This window comes from Parasteatoda tepidariorum, chromosome 2 (assembly GCF_982258835.1).
Source record: "Parasteatoda tepidariorum strain Cologne lab strain chromosome 2, Ptep-v5.0, whole genome shotgun sequence".
NCBI classification, from domain to species: domain Eukaryota; kingdom Metazoa; phylum Arthropoda; class Arachnida; order Araneae; family Theridiidae; genus Parasteatoda; species Parasteatoda tepidariorum.
In genome coordinates this window covers 128,471,296-128,488,616 of record NC_141756.1, presented here as the reverse complement: position 1 = coordinate 128,488,616, position 17,321 = coordinate 128,471,296, and positions in this window count along the sequence as shown.

Sequence of the window (17,321 nt, the reverse complement as noted above, 5' to 3'; positions counted from 1 at the left end):
TTTTTTTTCTTCTAGTTGCTGGTAGATCGAAATATCATCCAACTGTGATCTCTGCGATCTGGACTAAAAGTGATGACTGCTACATCATCTTACTTTGAATCTTTTAAATCTTTTTTTAAAAATGTGTGGAATGTGTGGTAAACTTTAGGCTAGCATTGGTTATATATAAGTAAAAAATTAGAACGCCAATCGTGTGAATTGAAATTTACTGAAAATACTAACCAAGGTAGGACTGATAGAAGATACTCGCGCACTCTATACTAACCCTTTCGTTACGGCAATCCGTGCCACTGGAGTGACACCACTGAACGATGCACAATCGGTGGACTGATCAATGTTTGTATTTTCGTTTTAAAGTGCTACATGACACTATATTTGATACATGTTAAGCGCATTCAAAATATTCTTTTAGTGGCAACAACTATAACATGGTCAATGGAAATGGAAGGTCATATAGGTCAATGGAATATTAGCCAGTGGCACTTACAAGCAGATTACACAAGTCTGCAAAATTGAAGATTTTGAAAAATACAAGAGAAGTTAGTGTTGATTTATGTGCTGATTCCGAAAATGACTTTCATTTTCCAACATCACGTCAGGATTTTTTGTAAAATCGATTTTTTTACTAAAATCTTATTTGGAAAAAGAATTTTTTCAAATAATTGTGCATGTACTATCTGGTAACTGCCGTCTTTATTCATTTCGATCTATATAAAATTGAATCTTGAGCAGGTAAACTAATTTTGGAGTGACCGGATCATTTTTTATAGGTTACCAGATCACACAAGTCACCTCTGGTAGAGAAAAAAAACAATAAGCTCCTTGAGTTTACACTTTTTACTTCAGTTTCTATAAGAAAATCATTAACATACCATTTTAATTTATTTTTATTAAGGTAACTTATGTAAAATGGATGATTGACCAAGAATAGCAAGTATTGCGTATGCGTACTTGTTAGTTTGAAACAAAAAACAAAATAAACACAAAAGAAAAGAAAACAGCTTCGATATAAGTACATACCCATCTACCTCTGAAACTTATTTTTGATTATCTTCTTTTATGCGTAATGTGAGACCTATCTCGAGTTAACATCTAACAGTAGTCGGCGAGCATGTTCTTATCCCATCTTCCTTTATAGGGTAAGCTAACCAGTGAAGGAACACTTAAGCTTCGCTTGCCTTTTAAAAAATCGTATTAATTTCAAAATTCGTAATTTTAGTTAAATGACAGTGTCAACATATTTGTTACTAATTGCAAATTATGTAAAAAAAAATGTAGAGAGCTTACATATAATTGTTTTAAAGTTTTGGAGGCTCAAATAACAAGTAGTAAGAAGACCAAGTGAAGGAACAGCTCTTACCAGTGAAGGAACATCCAGTAAAGGAACACTAAATTTTGGTTATTTTTTAATGCTCTTTATGAATTTATGAGCCATACAAATATTTAAAAACAAGCCTATTCTTGAAATTATAACATATAAATCTTTGGAAAATGTTAACTTTTTTTTGTAATCATGAATTGAAAATTAAAGTGTCAACATATTAACACATACTGTTCATTCACTGGGAAATCTATGCCCAGTAAAGGAACATGCCTGTTCCCTCACTAATTAGAAGTTGTTTTTCGTATTTTTAACATTCTTTTGATACGGAACATCACTAAAGGTACAAGAAAATTAAAGTTTATCTTTTATTTTCATTAACTTTGAAAAAAAAAAACAGAAAAAGAACACCTGTTCCTTCACTGGTTTTTCATCGTTTGGTGATCCAGTGAATAAACATCCCCTTATCTCAGTACTTTATTATGCTATGATGCTTAAAAAAAATAAAACGTAACTTCAATAACTATATTTTGAATTCTCTTTTTCACAGTGAGAAAAATAAAACTATTACATGCAATTAATTCCACTTCAAACATATAAATACAAACACTCATCTTATAATTTTTTCAAAGAAACAAGGTGTTGCAGAGATAATAACAAATTCAAAATTTTTTCAAGAGAAGTCTACTTGACCAGGTGATCCGAAACATTGCTAGACGACTTCCTATTGTTTGGCAGTAAGCTATTGTTACCAATCAATCTAAGGAAAAACTTTCAAATTCTTATTTTTAATCAATATATATGAAATGTTCCTTCACTGGGTAGTGTTCCTTCACTGGTTGGTTTACCCCATTTACGCTCCATATCTCTGATATCTTAATGGAACCTTTCACCTTGTTCTTCGCTGACTGCTCCTAAATTTTCGGGGAGAAATTCCACGTGTAAGTGAAGGAAATGCATTTTGGAACTCGTGGAGCAATCCAAAGTTTTAAATTTGTCCAGCATTTTCATTACAATTGCTTTACAGTCAGGATGCTTGTAGTTACCCAGAAAGTTACTGACGACCTCATTGAAGGCAACCCAAGCTTCTTTTTCCGTTGTTGTCATGTAAATCACAAAATCTTTATCCTTCATGAGTTTGCGATTATCTGAACCAACAAGGATTCATTCTTTCAACTTAGCTTGGTATAAACCTGGAACCTTTTTGCACAGCTATTTGAAACAATTTCCATCTTTTGAAACAGCTTTGACAAACTGCTTCATAACACTGAATTTTATATTTAGAAAGAATGAAAATAGTTTTTTTTTGGATCAACTAAGCTGTTTCGAATAACATTCTTGGAGCCCGGGTCAAGATTTTGTCTTATTGACCATTCTTTTTTGACACCATTGTTGAGTCTTGTCCTGGCTGTCTCTCTCACAAATGAAACATGAGAACTTTGTAAATCCACCTCGCTGAAGAAACACGGAGATAACTTTCAAATCACCGCAAATGGTCCAACTACGAGCGATATATTTTATTTTGTCCAGGACGAGAGCCAGGTTTTCATAGCAATTTTTTTAATATACCGAGTGTCTAACTGGTACAAATGCATACAGGCTCCCATGATGAAGAGGGACAACTTTAAGGCTTTTGTTAGATGAATCTATAAACAGCCTCCACTCATCCTTATCGTAGATGACTTACTTGCCCATCAACCCAGGAACATCAAATCAATAGACCAAGTTCCCCTCTTCATCAAAGTACTTAATAAATTCCTTTTCTCGATTCTTGCACCAATAAAAAGATGTTCCTTTTGCAAATAGGTTTTTTTCTTTCTGTCTGGAGCCTAACAATTATTGAACTGCCTCTTTCAAAAGGCCCAGATCTCAAGTCCGATCATTTAGTTCAACCTGAGAGAAAATCTGATGTGAACCAGCGTCAAATGTCTTACATTCGATATCGGAGCCTTGAACTTCTGGATGTTCAGCGCGTGAAGACTCTGAAGATGTGACTGGCAATTCAGTTGGAGGCACAGGCATACCAGGTCCATGAAGAACGGGGCGTATGGCTGCTGGAATGTTATCAGGATAAGATATTAGCTTTGATTTTTCCGGTTATGCCTAAAAACATGACAGGAACAAAAATAACAATCAAGGTGGTTCTTAGGCTTGCTCCATGTCATAGGAATTCCAAATTGTAAGGATGTCTTCTTTCCTCGGAGACAAAAGCGTAGATCATTAAGAAACTGCAAGCAAACTTTATGAGGAGCCAACTATTTGTCCTGATCTCCGAGTTTCATGCCAAAATACGCAAGCTAAAGTTGTCTCACATTGTCTGTAATCAGGGCCCGACTTAGTCTAATTGGGGCCCAGAGTAAAAACTTCTTTAGGGCCTACCCTCTGATTCACTATTTCAGTAATAAAGAAGTAAACTTTATGGTTTTAAATTTTCACATCATTATACATATATAACACTAAAATCGACTAGAACCTAAAATAGCTATGAAGCCCCCCACCTCTCCAATGGTCAGACGAAATATCATTCGGTCCATTTAACCGATTTTCTGACAATTCTATGTCCATCATGCCGAACGCAGTTTTCTGATTGTTAACTATGCCATCTAGGTGCGAAAAATTCATATCCTTGCTAACATTAGGGCAAAATTCAGCTAAATTTGTGCAATTACGATGGCTCAATTAGAAACTTCTATTTTTGTAAACATATCGCATTTTGCGATATGTTAAAATACAGGCTTTTGATTGACCAAATTTGCCCATCGGATTTGCAAAAATTTAGCTAAATTCTGCGCTAGAAAGTCATGCATTTACGATATATAGCTTTTTTGTGTTCATGCGATAGATTAATGAAGAAGCTAACATAAAACTGACGAATTTTGATATTTTGTTTTAAAAAAGTTTATTAAATAGAGAAACATAAAATAAACTTTCTATCTGATTTGGGAGCCACCTCTGATGCTGGGCCCGGGGCGACTGGCCCGTATGCCCCTGCCTTAGTCAGGCTCTGTCTGTAATGCTCCTCATGCGATATTCAACAACACTATGTTTCGCCGAAAGTGTAACAAAAGTCATATGAGATCTTTTCACAATGTCTCGAGTTCGAAGCCCTGTTTCACGACACGCACAGACAAAAAAAGACGTTAAAAATGCTTCAGAAAAAAATGACTCCTGATTACGCTTGCTAGTATTCCTGAGAGGTCAGAGAACCAAGATAAGATTTTTTGTGACGCTAATGGTAGAGAGATATTGTGCGAGAGATGGTAACAGGAGGATGTCATAGAGGGATACTTTTTTTTAGATTTAGCCAAAGTAGAATGGTGGTCAAGCAGGAAAGGAAGAAAATCAAAAACGAAAATTTTTTTTTATTGTAAATGTTCATAAAAAATTCCAGTAAATTTGAATTTTTCAAGAAAGCGTGACGTGATGGAAATTTTTCACTATTTTTTTTTTCATTTCTGCGCCAAAAAATACATAAAGTTCAGCTATCAGTCCCTCTTATGTTTTTTTCATCGCAGGCCTGAGTTATTAAATACTGACGCCAGTCATCGCTTGGATACCGCGGCTAAATACAACTCTCGTGCAATTGAAAAGACAACCTTCCTCGATAGAAAGGTGGCTTGACAACTTTTTTTCTTTCTACTGCTAAAGCTATAAACGGTAAAGTTGTAACTCAGAAAACTGATATAATATTTTTTTTTTTTTTTAAAAAAATGTTTTTTGTATCATATTATCCAGAGATGTCAAATATATACAAATTTCGAATTTCTCGTTGCTTACGTTGATTTTTCTTTTGCACGGCAGTGCACACAGAGCCAAGGCTAGTAACGAAGCGGTTAAGAGAGCAGAACAAAAGTATAAAAATTTAAAACTAATCGAGATACATTCGGGATCCTCTAAGCATTTATTTCTACGTGAGATAATCACTTTAAAAAAAATATTTTTTTCACCTTCAGTACAACTTGCATTGACCCTTCCTCCACGTAAATAATCTTTTGATGAATCTTCTGTGTAGCCTGCAGTATGTTTGGGAAGAATCCATGTTTTGTATAGTCTGGAGTGCTTATCCCACGGTATTCAGGTTTAGTGTACTCTTTAGTGTTAAAAGCGATGAACTAAATCATTTATTTTTCTGGATTTTAAAATCGATAATCAATTACAAAGCAATGGGTGATCTAGTTGTGCATTCTTTGTTGTATTTTTTAAGTGATCTAGTTACGCCATCGATATTTTTTCAATTTTGATTTGTTCGTGAGTATGATGTTTATTATTTAGAAGAACTGTTATGTTTAAGATTATTAAAAAGTTGTTAAGTTTTTTCGAACAGAGTTGTTTATTAATTACGTTCTAGTTCGTTCCTTAATATTTCAGTTGAGTTTTTAATCAGTTCTAGTTCGTGTTTCAACATGTAGTGCCTCTTCCAGTACATGAATAGTCTTTTGTTATAATTTTAGTGCAGCTTATTGAATATAATGTAATTTGTACAAGTAATCTTCCTCGAATATGGAAGGACTTTTTGTCCATGTTCAGAGTAACCTAAGGTGTTTCCTCGACTCTAATAGAAGATCTTTTGTTTCTGGTTGAATGAGGTAGAGAGAGAAGTAGTAATACCAAAGTTAAAATTTCTGATGGTTTTCCATTGATGGACCAACATAATCTTGACGGGAACCATCCATAATTCCATCAGCAAACCATTATATTTTCTGGTGGTATAACGTAAGTAACCGTCGCCCCAATGTAGGACTGATTTATGAGGGTTGAACATAAGAATAGCAACTTGTTTTGATGGTTTGCTCATGTTGAAACCTCAGAAATTTCCATCATAGTTTCTTAGAAATCAAATGTTGGAACGATCATTAACCACCATCTTCCCAATGTAAGAATTCTAACTGATTTTTGATTAAAAAACATAAATTGATGGCATATTCCTGAGAACCAACAAGTTAACCCATTAAAACCTTCATGGAAATGTATAGTTGGAACCAATCATGGAATGATGTGGAAGTTTGTGGGCATATCAAAAACCATGAAAGCATGATGGGAAATGTTGGATGACGGTGACCATCAAATGATGTTGGACGATCATGAATCGCACTAAAACTAACATAAACCTCCAAAACGTTTTGATGGAACCATCTGGAATTTTGACTTGCGTATGAAGGGGATACATTAAGGGCCGTACAGAGGAATGTCAAATAGTTTCTTCTTGAAAATACATTGATCTATTTAGCCGAATGTCTTTAACTTCTCTTCTAAGTTTGCTTTAGGACATCAGTAACATTGCATAGACAGGAATTAACCCATAAAAAATTAAACTAGTTAAACAAAAAAAGCTCTAAATTCGAAACAAATTCGTTTTTAACAACCTTGTATATTATGAAACAAAGTTGAGCGTATTTTTTGAAAAAAATATTAATTTATTTTAAAACTTTCCTCCTTAATAGTTTTAATTCACTTTATTTGATTAAATCCAAAAAATAATAAGAATATTCTTAGGTTAACGTAAAAAATAAATATGATAATCATAGTCATCGGAATAAAACTTGAATTAAAATGTGTAGTATTTTATTTATTTATTTTGAAATGTGTGGCTTATCATATCATCCAAGGTATAGATATTTAGTTTAGGAAAAACTTTTTAAAGTGAATAGCCGTGTTACATAAATGTCCATATTCAAATTGTGGTTCGTGTTTCTATCTTGTTTCAATTGAATGATATAATGGAATTCAAATCACGCATATTTTGTATATTCACAATCACGAATTTCTGCCCGTTCGTTTTTTATCGAGAAACCTTCAAAACACTTTATTTTAGAAGTACGTTTTAATCTAAGAAACGGCATAAATAAATATTTATAAATTACTCAAACCCTTAGGCTGAGAAACAGTGGGCCAAAATTATAAATGAATGCAACGCGGTAAGAAATTACTTTTTTTCCATATCTCGTTGAAATGAGACTTTTTTTTTCTTCCCAAGTCCGAAATTCGAGAAAAAGAGATTATTTCATCTCAACCCCCACAGCTTTATTAGCATTTATGAATTCCGAAATGAAATATTGGTCTACTGTAAGGTTGGAAAGAAAGGCCGGGGGGAGAGAAAAAGGAGACATTCCTGGGGTAATGGATTCCTTTACTCTGTGATTTTGCAATCAAAGCTTCAGTTAGTGCAGCCCAAGCTTTTGCAAGATCCAATTAGAGTTTTTCAAGCATTGAGGCACCTGAATCTATTTCACTTCTTGCGTTTGGGTTGAATGAATTCCTTTTCCTTCGGAAATCTTCAGTTCCAATTCTTGAATATATTTTTTCCCAGAGAGAGAAAAGAGTTCTCTTTTAGGACCTTTTCCCAACCATCAGATGCTGCTTCTAATTGGAAATGCAGATGTTCTAATGGAAATACCGTTGCCCTTGCGTGGTTGCGAAAGTTTAATTCATTATAAAAAAAAAAGAAGGAATATCTTGGAAGATTTAAGGAAGAGAATGTCTTTTACGAACCCAAGAGGGTTGGTGGGGGGGGGGTGAAGAAGACAGACATCGATCTTAATCTGGTGTGAGGCCTTTGTCAAATGATTAGTCCCTCATTACTGCCACCGAAGACGGGGGTTTGTGGGGTGTGTGTAGGGAAAGGGACTCTTCTCCAATTGTTTACGGTTCCACAACCCCATTTGTGCGGGTGTCGGAAAAGGGAGAGAAGGAAGAGGTGGGGAGGATGGAGATGAAGCAAATCCATACGGAGCAAGAACTCAAGAGAAAAGAGAAGAGAGAATTGAAGCGGAAAGTTGCTAGTAAGCGGCTATGGTCCCCTCTTTGTCTTCTTTTCTTTTTCCACCAGAAGGAGATGTATGCAGGAAACTCAAAGGCATCGGTGGTGGAGGAGGGGATGGGGGGGACGCTGCTTCAGGAGGAGGGCGAGGAAGAAGGTGGAGTACAGCAATTCTGTCTTCCGGCTTTCTTGAAATGAGCGAAACCAATTGAAGTGAGCTAACTGGGAGAGAGAGAGAGAGAATGCGTTTTAACTTCCCAAACCGATGGTGTGCGATCTTCCAACCCTTTTTTTTCTTCCTTCTTAAATTTTATTTCCTGGTTGTTGTTGCCTGCCTTCTGTTAGTATTATAATCGTTATTGCCCTATTTTAGAATGCTACTGAACATATTTCAAATAGAAAAGGGGAAGGGGGGAATTTTTAATATCTGAAACACAGCCCTCGAGAGTTTAATTTCGTCCCCGAAAGAAAAGAGGAAGGATTCAGTGAATCGTGAGGCTGGGATCAAATTGGCTTTTTAATTTTTCCCTGAGTTGGTTCGGTGATCTTTTCAATACCGAAATGAAATCTCCGTAAAATAATAAAATTATTTCATTTATATATAACATACTTATCTATCGCATTGACTACAATTCTATTAATATTTCCATAGGTTGTTGTTAGAAAATTTTGTGAAAAGGGGAATATTTCTATTTTCGTCGTCACACGTCCGCTTGGTTTATAGAATTGTAAGAACATCTTTCTGAGAGGAACGTCTTCAGTTCCACCATTTCTTATAGGAAGTTTCAATGAATGTGGTTTATTTACTAAAATCTAAATCTATCCCTGCATGAAGAGCAATCAAGGATGGGACCCTCAGTGCAAACTAATTCATTTCTTTAACACTAAACATAACAACACCTATTTCCCCCGTGGGCGATCAAATGATCGAACTTTATGTTTCTTCATTGAATGCATGAAATAGGGATGTTTGGAAGGAAATAAACTACAAAACACTTTATTTTAATGAAATAAAATTGTATGGTGCCAATTTTTATGTATTACAAATACAAGGCATAAGAATTTTTAATTCATTGCTCAAAGCATTATCTACATAAGCAGTGTGTTTCCATTGTACATTTTCCGCAAACATATTTCTTCTAATGATTATTATCTCGATAATTCTCATAATTATAAGAATATATAAGAATTATAATTCTTACAATTATTCTTACAATTAATATTATTTCTTTCAATAATTTGTGCTATCTTGATTGTTTCGATATTTTTCAGGGTGAAAACTAACAGTTCTATAGAAATGAAGTAAAGCTATCCACATAAAATATAAGCTGCTTACCAAAACATTTAGTTTCTGTCCCTTTTTCTGACACAAAAATACCAATCTAAAATGTTGAGTACTTTCCTGAAATTTGTGTTCAAAGTTATTCTGATGGAACTCACTACGCAACAGTCTTTGCAGAAATGTGCAACTCATCGAATGCAATGCGTTGAACACGAATCAAATCGTGATTTCTGATCCGATAAGCTCATAAAGCAATAAAAAATTGTTCTCCCGGTCAAATGACCGGAAGTGGTAGAAATAGGCATACGGCACAAATTATTCGAAACAAACAAAATACAAAAATAATAATAATAGAGCATTAACTGTATATAATTGTTAGAAAAATTCATGAAGTCAAGTGTGCAAAAACGATAAGATAATAAGTGCATTTTCGATACAAAAGTTCTTAAACAGTCAATTGATCAATTATGGTATGTTTAGGGTTAAATATGAAAAATTATCAATTATTATTTTTGAAAAATATATTTTTATTATTTAAGGCATATGAACTATTTTTTATCATTAAGAATTTAATTTTTCTTCTGCAATTAAGGAATTCTATTTTTATTAATTTGTATGAAGTCATATCTGATGCGTCTTATTGTCTTTTCCTCCCTAACATCGAAGTTATTGAGCAAAAATATGTGACAAACGGTTTAAAATCGAAGCGAAATCTCGAAATATCACTCTTTGATATGAAAATTCTTCCCTCCGAAAGAAGAAAGAACGCGGAATAAATAAAAGATAGAAGAAGGGAAATGTGATTAGTATTCTGAACGAGCCATGATGGAGGGGATCGTTTACTGCTGACCATCGGTCAGTTGCGGAGGTCTCGTCTATAACGACCCTGGCCAAAACGATTATCCAATCTTCGTTCGGTTACTAATAGTCTTTTGTAGATGCCGAGGTATTTCTCTTCTATCCCATAAAAACCTTTTTTTAGAAACAATCCGTGCAATGAAGTTGTACATATATTAAATAAATTCTACTATTTTCACTAAAAACTTTATTTTCAGAAACCTTTTTGTCATTTTAAGTGACAAATAGAACTAGGAAATATATCTCAACGTATCGATACCGTTAAATAGAACCAATAATCCATTGAAGCGCGGGTATGTTACTAAGTAGATAATTTCTTTGTAAAGTAATTAACTGCTTTGTAAAGTATCTTTGTAAAATGGAAAAAAAAATCTTAAATTTCTTTTTTTTACAAAGTAAGCGTGAGCTAGGAAAGATACTAAGGGGCTTAAAACGAAATATAAGAAAAAAATTAAACAAACTACTTTTAAATGCTACTATTGTTATGTAGACTAAAAAAGTTTTAGAAAAATATTTGTTAGTTCAGATTTAGAACGAGAGAAAAAATGAGGCTTATTATTTTCGTAATCACTAACAAAAGATTTCCTTTTCAGTTTTAAGTGTGATTAAAAGAAAATGAATTACTTTTTTCTCTTTTATCCACTTAAAAAGCGCAATTTTTAAAATTTTTAGTTTCGTCATCACAAATTTTGTCCCACTTTTGTTTTTTTAAGGTAGAATATACAAGTTATATCTTAAAATCAGTAATATTCTGAGAAATAAATAACATTTTTTTACTTAGAATGTAATAAAAATTATTCATAAATTCATTTTCAGGCAATGATATCCGATATTAAATTGTCATATTTAATATTGGGAAGTAAATAATGTCACAGACTGAATCTGGATGTATGGAAGAAATCGAGCCATGTCGGTTTGAGTACTTTTTAGCATCTTTAGAATATACTATTTCTTAACAGATGATTTAGTATGTGTTTTAATATACTAATATTCACGAAGATTTAATAATATTTAAATTATTTATGGATTAATAAAGATTTAGTATTATCATTTCTTATTTACTAGGAAAATTTAACATATTTTTAATATACTTATCTTTTATAAGATAAAACATATTTTTAATATTATAATTTAAGATGATTTAGAATAATTTTAATAAACTTATTCATTACGAAGGCTTAGAATATTTTTTAATATAATTTTTTAAGAAGATTTATTTAATTTATTAATGTACTATTTTTTAAGATATGAATATATTACATAATATTAATAGTTTTAGTTATGAAATCAAACACCAAAAACTTTTTTTAACAATCCATAATTTATAAATTTTTATCCTTAGAATGAGGAATTATTGTAAAAATATATACATATAAAAAAGGAATATTGCTAAAGAACATTAATTTTCTATCCCGTTTGTTGCAAATCAACCATTAACCGAGAAACTTGCAGAATACAAGTTGTATAAAATACAAGTTTAATCAGAAATCATACAGAAAATATTTTAATAATAATAATATCAAATTAATAATATAGCAAAGAGTTTTCTTTTTTTTAAATTATTTCTTGCACTCTTTATCTTTTGAACTGCTTATATATATATACATATATATATATATATATATATATATATATATATATATATATATATATATATATATATATATATATATATATATATATATATATATATATATATATATATATATATATATATATATATATATATATATATATATATATATATATATATATATATATATATATATATATATATAAGTTCAAAATGAAGAATAAAACAAAGAAAAATAATATACATATGAAAGAAGAAAAAAAGGATGAAATTTTATTTAAAAAACCGGAAAAAAAGATATAATCTTTTCTTCAGCCCACACGATTATATCCGCAAAACAGAGTGCTTTCTGATATTGTATCAATAAACCCAAAGCAAAATATAATAATACAATAGTGTGAGGAGCACTCACAAATGTGTTTTATGAAAATAACAACAAATAAAATAGATCACGAAAAGTAAAAATAAGTAAAAATAACATGTAAAAACAGAAAATAAAATAAAAGAAAAAGAAAAAACATTAAAAGGGGACTAAAAAGCGAGTAGCAAAATCAGATCAACTTACATGGACAGAAAATTTTTCAAGAATGATTTAAAAATGTTTTCGCAGAAAGATTGCCAGATTACAAAATATGAAAACAAAAGCGCAAATTGAGTGTAACAAGAGGGTTTTAAAGTGTCGTTCTTACTGCACTGCTGAAGTGATTTGTTATTCTGAGCTTTGATTTGTTAGTTACCAAGGATGGGCCCGAAATGGATGTGCGCATGGTAATATTATACTGGATAATTTTAGAAATTGATCATAAATAGTTTTAGAAGATAGATATTTATTTAAGAAACATATAAAATAGAAAAGAGAAACATAAATTGCCTGTTTTGCAAATAATTTTAGCCGCGGATTTGCACGATATGGACTAGCACATAGAAAAATTATTTAAATTATCAAAGAAAAAATTTTTAATAGATAATTTTAACACGGATTTGCCCGAAATGGATTTGCACATGGAAAAATTATACAAATTAACAAAGAAATTATTTAGTAAATAATTTTGGCAATGGATTTACCTGAAATGGATTTGCGCATGGGAAAATTATAAAAATTAAGAAAAAAAATGTTTAGTAAATATATCTACAATATATATATATATATATATATATATATATATATATATATATATATATATATATATATATATATATATATATATATATATATATATATATATATATATATATATATATATATATATATATATATATAATATTATATATTATATTATATATATATAATATTATATATTATATTATATATATATAATATTATATATAATATTATATTATATTATATATAATATTATATTATATATATATATATAATATTATTAATAATTTATGAATTTTTCTTAAAGCTTTTATTTGTGCACTTCGATTTATCTTTCAAATTGAATGTAAAAATGTATATCAAATTTAAAAAAATTATTTTTATTTGAAAATGGTATTGAGTTATAAGATATTTGATACAAAAAATTTGCTGACCAAGTTCTAATCATACCCAGATTATTTCAATGCTGATGTATTAACTGAGAATCTTTTAAACTGCTTAAATACTTTCTTAATTTTTATTTCATTTGATTCCTACGATTCATAAGCTGTTCTCTATCACATTTATGAATCGTCGCAACAAAGGACTTTGTTAATGTCTCGAACACGCTAACATTTTCCAAATTTTGATTTTACGTCTTTCTATAGTTGAGTTCTTCCTATAAAGAATCCTAAAATATTAAAGAGAATAAAAAAAAACTGAAATAGCTGAGACTGAAAAGGTAAACGCAGCATATGTATGCTTTCTGAAGAGGAAAGATCCAGAATATTCCGTATTTTAATTCCTCTTTTCAAGGAAGAAGACTGCCTGCATCGTCATACATATTCATGAACATTTTGATGACCCCCCCCCCTCTTTTCCGCACGTCGTTTAATATAAGCAGAATTGCTTAACGCAATCCAGAAATGCAAGAACACTTATTTTAATAGCTTCAGCTTAGAATTCTTTAAATTTAGATTTTAAAATCGTATACCTACACACACGAGGCATTCTAAAATGATGTTTCGTTTGTGCGATTGTCTAATAGTTTTAATTTAAGTATTAATATTAGTTTAAATGACAAATCAATATTTTCTCTTTTTAAGTAATCTGGATTTAACGATAAGAGTTAATTAGTTCACAAATAACTTTCATTTTCCTGTTTTTTATGGATGGAAAATTGAAATGACACAGTTCCCTGCTAAATGTTTATTTTCCGAAAATAAAATAAGAAAATAAATAATTGATTCAAATTCCTGTTAAAAGTGAATTTTAACAAGTTCCAGATCCCGGTTCTTGAAATAAAACTCAAAATTTCATAAATTCCAATTTGTATTGAGATGTGTTTACATCTGCAAAAAATATGAAAACCTTAGAAAAATTTATTAAAACGATATAGATCTTGGTGAAACTAACTTGGTTTTCTAATTAACTAAGAATAATTGAATGAAGGTTTAAAAACTATATCCACTAATTTGAAGAAAAAAACATAATTGTTTTTATTGCTGCTTAAGCACTTCATTAATAACATGCAAAAAAATGTCCTCATGTTTTCTTCGATGATAGACTTTAAAAGACGTGAAAAATTGATTTATTGTTATTTTTAATATAGGTATAGATATTTATTAGTTTTGACATAACTGAAGATATGCTTTAAAATAAAGTTTTTAATTTATACGAAAGGAATCCGTTTTTTGATATTTAAGTAACATTTGCTTTTAACTTTAAAGGAGTAAAATTTTTAAAAAAATCAAAACCAAACATTAATTTTCTTAAAAATAGAAATCTAAATATTTTTGCTTTAATTGCTTCAAAAGTTGAAGTAATAAATCTAAATTTTAGCAACTTAATGCAGATACCTCTTACAAGCTCTTTATATCGCTTTAATATTATATGGGTAATCGCTTTAATATAATATAATTAAATAAAAATATTATGTGGGCAAAAAGCGTTAAAAAATTAAACATGGAGGTAAACGAAACTGAGTTTTAATTTGCCTATGAAAAAAAGAAAAACTTTAACAAATGTGGAAAAACTTTAAAATCCCGATAAAATGTCTAAATAAACAAGAAACGCTAGAAAAGAATTAGGAAAACTATAAATTAATCTTCTGTCGGACAGAGGATATGAACCCGTATATTTTCTAAGCAAAATAAGGCATCCTCTGTATTGATTATCTAATTGATTCTTTGTTTATGTAATGATTTTTTTTCTATTTCATTAATATGTAGAGCGGGGTACCATTTTGGATATTTCTTTTTTGTTGTGGGCTTATACCATTTAACTCACTAAAATATATTCAATAGGGTAAAAAAAAATATTTAAATTTTAAAAAGGGAGAGAAAAGTAATGCTTAACATTTAAAAAAGTTAAGTATTCAATTTTAATTTCAAATGCTTAGAAATTCTGAAAAAGAAAACTAATTCTAAACACCAAAAAAATTCTTCTTCTTCTTCATAAACGCAACAGCCTTTCACAGGCCAAGGCTGACTCGCAGATTTTCCTCCATCTGGCCCTGTCCGGTGCGACGGCCCGCCATCGGTTGACTCCCAATAGCTTGAGGTCCTTTTCAACGTCGTCTATCCATCTTGTAGGTGGTCGTCCCCTACGTCTCGTCCTTTCAATTGTGGAAAAAGTAACTTTTTTGGCAGGGACGGCATCAGAATTTCTGAAGAGGTGGCCCAGCCACCTAATGCATGATGCTTTAATAGTTCACAAAATGTCGGTCCCACCGAATTTGTCATATTTTTTGTAAATTTCGTGGTTGTAAAGAATTCTCCTTACGTTATTCTCTTGAAGAGACCCAAAGATTTTCCTCAAAATTTTTCTTTCAAAAATTAGCAGTTTTTCCTCCTCTGTTTTGTTTAGGGTCCAGCAGTCACTTCCATACGTAACTATAGGCCTGATTAAAGTTTTGTAGATGTTTAACTTTGTCATCACACTGATGAACTTGGATTTCAGTTGGTTTCTGAGACCGTAGAAACTTCTGTTAACCATGGAAATTCTGTTATTTATTTAGATTTTCAGGTTGTTGTGGCTAGAAATCAAGGTTCCTAAGTACTTGAACTGGTTAACAGTTTCAAAAGAGTAAGTCATTATCTCCAGAGGAGATCGATCAGGAGTTTTATTTGTTGCGATCAAAAACTTGGTTTTGTCTGCATTTATAACTAGTCCCATCTCCTTCGCCGCTCTCTCAAGCGCTACAAAAGCGTCAATGACTGGGCGTTTTGTTCTTCCAACTATGTCGATATCATCAGCAAAAGCGAGCAGTTGGACAATTCTTTGTAAGATTGTTCCATTTGTGTTGATGCCAGAGTCTCTAATGGCCTTTTCCAAAGCTATCCAAAAAAATTAGAAATTCGAATTTTTACAATTTTTTTGAAAAAAAAAGAACTTTCTATCAAAGTTAAAATCCATGCTATACATAGTTTAGTTTTTATCAATTTTATCGCGGAGTAGTTTTTATTAACGTATCTTTAAAGTATATTAAAGCACTTGAAACTTTGGGGAAAAAAGTCATAGTGTTTTATGAAAAGGCTAAAATTGCAAAATTTTAGTTTAGAGAAAACTAAGTTTAAAATTATTATTTACATTAGGACTTGAAGGGTAAGGAAAAATTAATTTACCTTCTCTTGTAATTACGAATGAATAGACAAAAATTGACGCACTAGAAAACACTGGGAAAAAGAACTATATATTTATTTCACATCAGAGAAGAAAAACTAAAAACTAAAGAAGTTGCCATCCAGTGGTACAATAATAAAATATTAAAAAATAAAATTAATTATAGGTGGCGCTGTGTTTTGGCACATATTGGACTCCGCCACAGGACTATTTGCAAAAATTGGCATTACTAAATAAATATTCGACCTACAGATCCAAAATTTCACAGGTGGGAGGATGTTAAAAGCGATGAACTAGATCTTTTATTTTTCTGGAATTTGAAAACGATAATAAAATACAAAACGATAGGTGATCTAGTTGCGCCTTCGTTATTGTTGTATTTTTTAAGTGATCTAGTCACGCCGCAGATGTTCCTTCAGTTTTAATTTGTTCTTGAGTACGATGTTTATTACCTGGCAGAACTGTTATGTTTAGGATTATTAAAAAGTTGTTACGTTTTTAGTGTTAGTATTCGCGATCGCAACGAACTATAGGGGGCGTTGTTGTATGAGACAAATACCTGCGATATCTATACGAACAATCATTCAGTTACTCTTGAAACGTCCTTAATGTTGCGTGTAACATTGCAACTTTCCTTCTTTATTGTGGCTTATTAAATTTAAAAAAGAAAAATGTTTGATATTTTTTCTTATGCAAACGAAAACAAAATGGTATTTCTACTTTTTAGAGATGGAGCATCCAAAACACATCGTAAAAATATTTGTACATAAACAGAAAACAATATGTATATACTGAGGCCGGGATAGCCTGGTCGGTAGGGCGCTG